This window comes from Sus scrofa, unplaced genomic scaffold (assembly GCF_000003025.6).
Source record: "Sus scrofa isolate TJ Tabasco breed Duroc unplaced genomic scaffold, Sscrofa11.1 Contig26, whole genome shotgun sequence".
Lineage (NCBI taxonomy): Eukaryota > Metazoa > Chordata > Mammalia > Artiodactyla > Suidae > Sus > Sus scrofa.
Window position 1 is genome coordinate 389,185 of NW_018085136.1, and position 8,242 is coordinate 397,426.

The 8,242-nt window shown below is 36.0% G+C and overlaps 1 pseudogene; it reads right to left on the reverse strand.

The window, feature by feature from the left end:
- Nucleotides 1-2,405: 2,405 nt before the first annotated feature.
- On the reverse strand, nucleotides 2,406-8,097 carry LOC106504626 (annotated as a pseudogene).
- Between the last annotated feature and the right edge of the window lie 145 nt (nucleotides 8,098-8,242).

Consider the following 8,242-nt stretch of genomic DNA (forward strand, 5'->3'; position numbering starts at 1 on the left):
AATTCAGCTAGTGGTTCAATCAGAAGTCAGGTCCATACCTCTGACATCCACATCTATTGATTTGACATTTTCCAAGAAAAAAAGTCCATAATTTTAATAAGACTAAGAGCAAACTAGATCTGCCTAAAAGATCCTTCAGATTTTTATTCTTTTGAAACTTGTGAGTCCATTCTGTGACATGAAGAGATGCTGAAAGTATTCAAGTAGGATTCAGCAGATGGACAAAGGTTGATGAATGTGAAAAAAATTTAATGTTTCAAAATATGTTTATTAGCAAAATAACATTATTTTCTGGAAAATTACTCAAATAATGAAGTGTATAGAAATGATAATACCACCTTAAGTTGGGTTCCTCAAGGAGGAAAGGCTGAATCAATGATTTGTGTAAATGTGATTTATTAGGAATTGTTCCCAAGGATATTTATTATTTTGAATGGGAAGTACAACCTGGTAGCAAGTAAGCCAAGCAAAGGCATAGCATTAAAGTCCCATGATAGAAATTTTGGTTAGATTCCATGGAAGAGTTCTGAAGAGATTGTAGATCAAACTTTGGAGTTGCTATGAGTGGACAAAGGAGTTTGAGTATATACAGTTGGCCCTTGAACAACTCTTAACCCATAAATGTATAATTTATCATTGGTCATCTATCTCAGTAGTTCCTCTGAATCTTCTAATTCAACCAAAAATGGATCTCATACTACTGTAGTAATTATTAGTGAAAAATATCCATGTATATAGTTGGATCCATGCAGTTCAAATCTGTAATGGTCAAGGGTTACATGTCCACTCCTGTGCACATATCAGTCATTGGACAAGGGCTTTCCCCTTTGGATGTAAATTTCCAGTGACTTCTGGATTAATTGACATGCAGGCATAACCCCTTCAGGTAACCTGATGCAGTTCTCTAACAAAGAGACATAGGCACTGGCTCTTAAGAGGAAAACATACTGCAAACTGAATATGGTAAACATTTATTTAGTGTGGGCTTTAATCATGGCACTATTAACATTTTGGACAAGATAATTTTTGTGAGGGATTTCCCTGTGTGCTGTAGGTTATATAGCAGCACACCTAGGCTCAGTTGTCTACAGAGCAATGGTATTCTTTTATACCACCTTGTCCTGGTGAAAATAAATACTATTTCCACACATTGCTAAATATGCCCTGGTGGGGGCAGCAGGAAGAAAATTGCTCCTGGTTGAAACCACTGCTTCACAGTTGTCTTTTAGCATTTAATTTGGAATGTTTATTAAATCACTCTTTACAATATGTCATTAAAGCATTGTTATAACCTTAAACTGTACATTCAAGGTATCTCCACTTTTTCTGCTCTTGTATAATTTCTAGTTATATAGCTATTAGATAAAATGATGAATTTTTAAAATATATATCTTTTAATTTGATAAATGATATCACAAAATCTTATGGTAATTTATATACATAAATTATAATTCTAAGTAAGATTTGACAATAAAGATTTCAGGGAATGATTTTATTTGATAGGAAAGAAATTTGGTAGGCATATCTTCCCAGGCTCTGGTGGAGTCTACTGACTACCATGATCTAAGATCTGGATTTGGGGGGAAGGCTAAAGGGATTCTTACTCTTGGATCCCTGACACTTGTCAGGGCTGGGGAGGGAGCTCTGTGCACCCTGGGTGCACCTCTATGGTGTGCCCCAAAACTGGGAAGAAAGTGTCCAGAGGGAGTGCTTTTGGTTCAAAAAGAAAAGGTAGCAGAGGTCCTATACAGAGAAGAAGGGAAGCCCTAGAGGTGGAATCTCTCAAAGGAACCAGGAATCAGTAGGAGCCAAAAGGCTGGAAGCCAAGGATGGCGGTGGGGGAGTTGGGTGTGCTTTGAGGATACTGGCCCACACCCCAAATGTGACTCTTTCACTCACCTCAGTTTGTCCTCTGAACTGCCATGGCCTGAAGGAGGGCACCAGGAAGGCAGATCTGACATCTCCTAGAGCCTCCTCAGGTCTCTCAGGCCATGCACATAGGATTCCCAGAAGCCCCTGGATGCCTTGGTGGTGTTGGGTCTGTTTCTGTCCTGCCATGCCTAGAATGTCTTGCAGGTATGACACTTAGATTCATGCATTTCTTTGGAAAATGCATGCTGAGCCCCTACTGTGTACCTGTGCCATGCTCAGAACCCATTGAGGAATCATACAGCTCCCAGCTACCCCCCTGGGGCTCACAGGACAGGGGCTTTTATTCTGGTCTCTTATTACCTTCAGTTTCACCTGTTCCCTGGAAAAGCTAAGTGCATGTCTAATGAAGCTGCTCAATAAATGTGTGTTGAAAAAAAGAAAGAAATTTTTATTGAAATCCAAATAAGATCAAGAAGTCTACTAGTTTTAATAGTCAATGGGAAAAAAAAGATCATAAAGAAAACCTACTTTTATTAATTCAAATTATTTTTAAGTGTTATAAACACAAAAAGCCTGGTTTCTATTGTTGATAATTTTTTCAGGTTGTTCTTGACATCATTATTCCTAAGGCTGTAGATGAAAGGATTTAACATGGGGATGATCACATTGTAGAAGACAGAGGCCATCTTATCCGTGTCAAGGGAAGGGTTAGAGCTTGGCTCTAAGTACATAAAGATGAGGGTCCTATATAATATGGTGACTGTCAGCATGTGGGATCAGCATGTGGAGAAGGCTTTAGGTCTTCCTTCAGCTGAGCAAATAATCAGGATGGCAGAGATAATGTACATGTAGGAAACAAAGACAATCAGAACAGAGGAGATGAAAGTAATACCAGCATAGGGCAAAACTGAGAGCTATTTGGAGTGAGTGTCTGAGCAAGTTAGCCTGAGGGGAGGCATGTCACAGAATATGATTGATGATATTAGAGTTACAGTAGGAGAGTTGAAAGGAGAGGATGGTATGAAACAGTGCCATCAAAAAGCTATAGCTGTAGGGGGCAGCCATAAGCTGAGTGCAGACTCCTGGGGACATTTAGACCTTATAGAGGAGAGGGCTATAAATGGCCATGTATCAGTCATACACCATGGAAGCCAGGAGTAAACACTCTGACACCCTGAAGGTGAGAAAACAGCCTAATTGAGTAGTGCATGCATTGAAGGAGATGATACTTTGTTTGCACAAGAAATACCCAAGTGTTTGGGTGTAATCACAGAACCCTAACATAAATCAACAAAAGCCAGCTTACTAACAAAGAAGTGCATTGGTGTGTTGAGTTGGGTCTCTTCAAACACTAGGATTAAACCTAGATTGTCTACTATTGTGAAGAGGTAGATTGATAAGACAATCACAAAGAGAGTCATCTTCAACTCACTTTGATCTGCTAAGCTCATGAGAATAAAATCATTTACCTGTTGATTGGACCCATATCCCTTCAATGGATATGCATGAAGAGGTAGAGAAAAGAGGTAAATTCAAGTAGCCATTATATAAGTGGTATTTTTATACTTTGATAACTGATAAAGAGATTTAATGCTAATATAGAGATTGTTAAAATATAGGATTCTGGGAATGGGGTGGAGAGCCAAAAGAGATATATATGGGAAAAGCCTGTTTCTCTTCTCCCAATTCCATTGTCTACACAAAGATTGGAGCTATGGAATGGTCTGCACTCATTGTCTTGGTTTCTGTTGAATGATCCTGTGCATTAAGCTATTAGCAAATTTAACCTAACCTGTTAAAATGTTTATCTATTGTTTTCATTGAAAAATGTTAACATTAATACCATAAAGGGAAACAAATATTCTGTAGTGTCACCTGTCTTTGATGGATCTCTCACTGCACCTGTGCAGACCCCAATCTACATTGTTCCAATGCTGGCAGAAACATTTTGTATTTTATGTTTTATTTTAATAATTTATCACTTAAAGATCAGGATATGTTGCAAATTGTCTTCACAGTTATGTGAAAAATGCAAATACAGAAAAATGGGTAACTATAGAGGGTACAATGAGAGTTTTTATTATATTTTTTAATCTTTACATAAAGATCATATTGTTATGCCCAATCTACAAATGAGGAAGAGGAGATTAAAACAGAAATACCCCCAACAAAGTCAGAAGCCTGGTCTCAGTACATTTAGTTGTATTTCCAGTCCATGTGTTTCTGACCCAAAAGTCTGCACCTCATTATTATGCTGGCACTAGGATAGATCTTATTTGTTCCCTGGTGAGAAACAAATTTTTTTTCCAGATTTTTCTTGTTACAATGCTACACAATATCTTTGCCTTTTAAGGATGAACTTACATGATCAATGGAAATGAATCCTGATAATTTTTTATGACATGTTGTAATTTAGAATAGTACTGATACTTTCTTTCCAAGAGATTTGGAAATGCATGTCTCTTTTTTAATTTATTTCCCCAATACAATTTTTTTTCCTACTGTACAGCATAGTAACCCAGTTACACATACATGTTTACATTATTTTTTCTCTCACTATCATGCTCTGTCATAAGTGACTAGACATAATTTTCAATGCAGGATCTCATTGCTAATCCACTCAAAAAAAGGCAATAGTTTGGATCCATTAACTTCATGCTCCCAATCCATCCCACTCCCTCCCCTCCCCCATGTAACCACAAGTCTATTCTCCAAATCCTATTCAACTTGTTTAAGTTTTAACATAGAAACATAGATTTGAAATATATTTTGATTATAATTTTTCTTCTTTCTTTCTTTCATTTATTTGGCCATGCTTGCAGCATGTGCAAGGTCCCAGGCCAGAGATCAAATCCTGCTGTAATGACAATACTTGATCCTTAACTGATAGGCCACCAGGGAAATCCTTTCCTACAAAAAGTCATAAATCTTTCTATTTACTTTTCTAATTTATTTTGATTGGTTTTCTTAGTTGAATTATTGAATATCCAAAAAAATTGATTCAGGAAAATGTAAAAATTGTAGACTTAAGTTTGTACTATTAGTGGTAGATGAAATATCTCTCATACTCCTTTTTATTCTATCGCTCCCTCACCTTTTTTATATTTTTGTTTCTGTCTCTGTCTCTCTCTGTGTCTCTTTCTCTCACACTCTCTCTCATTTTTATGCCTGAAAATGGAAACAAATATTTCTTGGATATACTCATACAACTTTGTTTATAGAGTCTAAATACTGGAAATAGTTATGCAAATAAAATAACAGCCTGTGTTTCTTCAAATTTTCTTTAGAATTTACAAATTGCTTTTTTTGTATTTACAACTATTATTCAAAATATCAAAAAAATCATTTTAGTTATTTTTGGGTTCAATCAATATGTTAATTTACAAACACTGTAATAACTTTCTAAGAGTTTTTTCATCTTATTTTTATCCTAAATCAGTTATATATTTACTTCTGAAACTCTGAGTTTTGACATGTCATAATAGCAACACAGAAATTTAGATAAATAAGGCTAGGTAACTCATCAATTCCAAATATATAATTTCAATTTTAAAAATGTTCCTTTGGGAATTCCCATCATGGCGCAGTTGGAGTTCCCATTGTGGCGCAGTGGTTAACAAATCCGACTAGGAAACATGAGGTTGCGGGTTCGGTCCCTGGCCTTTCTCAGTGGGTTAAGGATCCGGCATTGCCATGAGCTGTGGTGCAGGTTGCAGATGCAGCTTATATCCCGAGTTGCTGTGGCTCTGATGTAGGCCAGGGGCTACATCTCCGATTCGACCCCTAGCCTCCATATGCTGCAGGAATGGCCCAAGAAATGGCAAAAGGAAAAAAAAAAACTAGGAAAGGAAGAAAAAAAAATGTTCCTTTGTAGCTTCAGTGAGTTAAGGATCCAGTTTTGTCACCCCAGCAGCTGGGGTTACTGTGGTACTGGTTCTATCCCTGGCCTAGGAACTTACACACATCATGGGAATAGCCCAACAAGAAGAGAAGTCAACTTTGAATAAAAAATAAAAGGAATGAGAAAAAAGGAGATAAACTTTTTATTCAAGGGACTGCTCAGTCAAATCCCTTTTCTAGACTATTAGCTTTCAGACTAAAGTTTTTCACCACAAATTATAGAAGTAAATACTTGTTGCATGATGGAATGGAGCTAATAAAAATATCCAGAATAATATTCTCATATTCTTTTTTGATATACTGTAGTCTGTTCTATTTTATTCAAATAATAGTGGTCAAAATTCTAAAAACTGAATACATTTTTAGTAGCAACTATAAGCACAGTTTCAAAATCTACACTTTGGGTCACCACAAAACCATCACCATTTTCACCAATGTAATCAGATAAGCAACTTACCTATATAAACATCTTGAGGCTACACATCCCACTCTGGTCTATAACCAAGGCTATACATGTTCTATACTTAATATTAGCCTTGATTATGTATAACTGCTACTTCCTGAGGAGACTATTTCAATGATCTTGTTTCCTAATTCATTAATATATGTCAAAAACTATTAATTTACAGACATTACTTAGACTGAAGATAGAGCAGTAAAAGACCAGACAATTACTAGATTGGCAAAAAGGGAAGCTTTATCTACATTTTCTTTAGTTTTCTGTTTCCTCTCAGCCATTTTTCTACTTCCAAACACAAAACTCTGACATTGGTACATAGAAAACATTTTACTATGTATTAAAAATGAAGTGTGAATTATATTTAAAAGCATATGTGACTTGCAACAATTTTCTATCTAAATATTTTAGGTAGTTCCAGTCATGTCTATTCAGCTCTCTGAATCAACAATGGGTATCCACTGGTTCAATTAATATAATACATCTATCTTTGTCAACAATGGTGTCCTTCCATGCTTCTCTTCTGTCCTTGCCATGCTTTGCACATCTCTACAAAAAAATGGATAAAAGAAAAACTCTATTTTTTAATGCCTGTTTAATTATCACCTCTTCTTTGAAGAGTTACTTCCTAGGATAACATATTTCATATTTGTGTTCTAAAATCATTTTAGACATACTTAATTTATATTTTCTATCACATTTATCACAAACTTCTGTTCCCACATTTCTTCCTCTAATGGATATTAGACACTTTTAAGTGACTGCCTTACTGTTTTTTTTTATATTAGTACCTCTTTATTGATCAGTGGTATGATATAAACTTATTTCAGAGCTTAATAATTTTGCCCAAATGGAATCATAAGCATTACAATGTTTTCTTAAAAATAAAAAATGGGTAGGGCACAGGTTGGGAGGGATCAACCTGGCATTAGTGGAATTGGAGAATAAATTGAAAAAAATAGTATTACCACTTATTGGTGACAAACACTATGTATTACTTACATTACATGGGGAGAGAAAATTCCAGCATAAACAAAAATTGAAGCAGTACTTAACTTGCAAGTCTACTGTGTTTTCATCTGGACCATATGCAGGACCTCACAGCACACATGTCTGTACACAGCAACATGACATCAAAAGCAACAGTTAGTTATAGAGATAAACATGGGTCATTCTTTTCAGCCCTACATGGAGATTTAATCAACAGTATAAAGTGCTCAAGAAGATCAATCAGCAGTTGTATATGTGCTACATGAGATCATACCCTGTAGTGTAGTGAAAGCTGTGTCCTCAAAAGTCATGTGTATATACATACAAATTTTTAATAGTCTTTGAAGCAAAGATCGAAGTTCATTTGTTTGTCCTGATGCATTAACAAAAATAAAATATAAAACAAATGATCATTTAAAGTTTTAAATTCTTAAATTTTCCAATATATATGATTGTGGGAGACATTAGCAAGGTTTCTGAGAAGTCCATAACTGTTCCAGTTAAACAAGAGGGACCACAATTTGCATCACTTAAATGGTCCTGGGAGAGTCCAACAAAATAAAAACATATAACCACATACACTTGGATATGACCTTTGCTGGTTAGGTTAATGATAAGTCAGTCTCAGACAACACTCTCAACTGAGCTGTGTAACTAGATACAATTAAGCAACTCTCAAATGAAAATTTATATAGTGTCATTTTAATCAAAAGAAAAGAATGAAACTAAGAATACCTATCTCTTTTGGAAGAGAGCAGTGGTGACAGTGTGGGTACCACAGGAGGTGTTCTGCCAGAGCAAGCCAAGAAAGTCAACTTGCGCTGAGTAGGAAGCATTTGATTTTCCTCTGGTGCTTTCAAACTAAAGCTTTGCTCCATCATGGGTGTCCAAGATTTGTCCCAAAGTGTTTAAGCCAGTTTGAGAAGGGGTTGTGCTTTATCCTTCTTTAACATATCAAGGAAAAAAAGAACACCCCCCCCCAAAAAAAAACACCAAAACCAAGCAGTGGTATGCCTGGGGTAC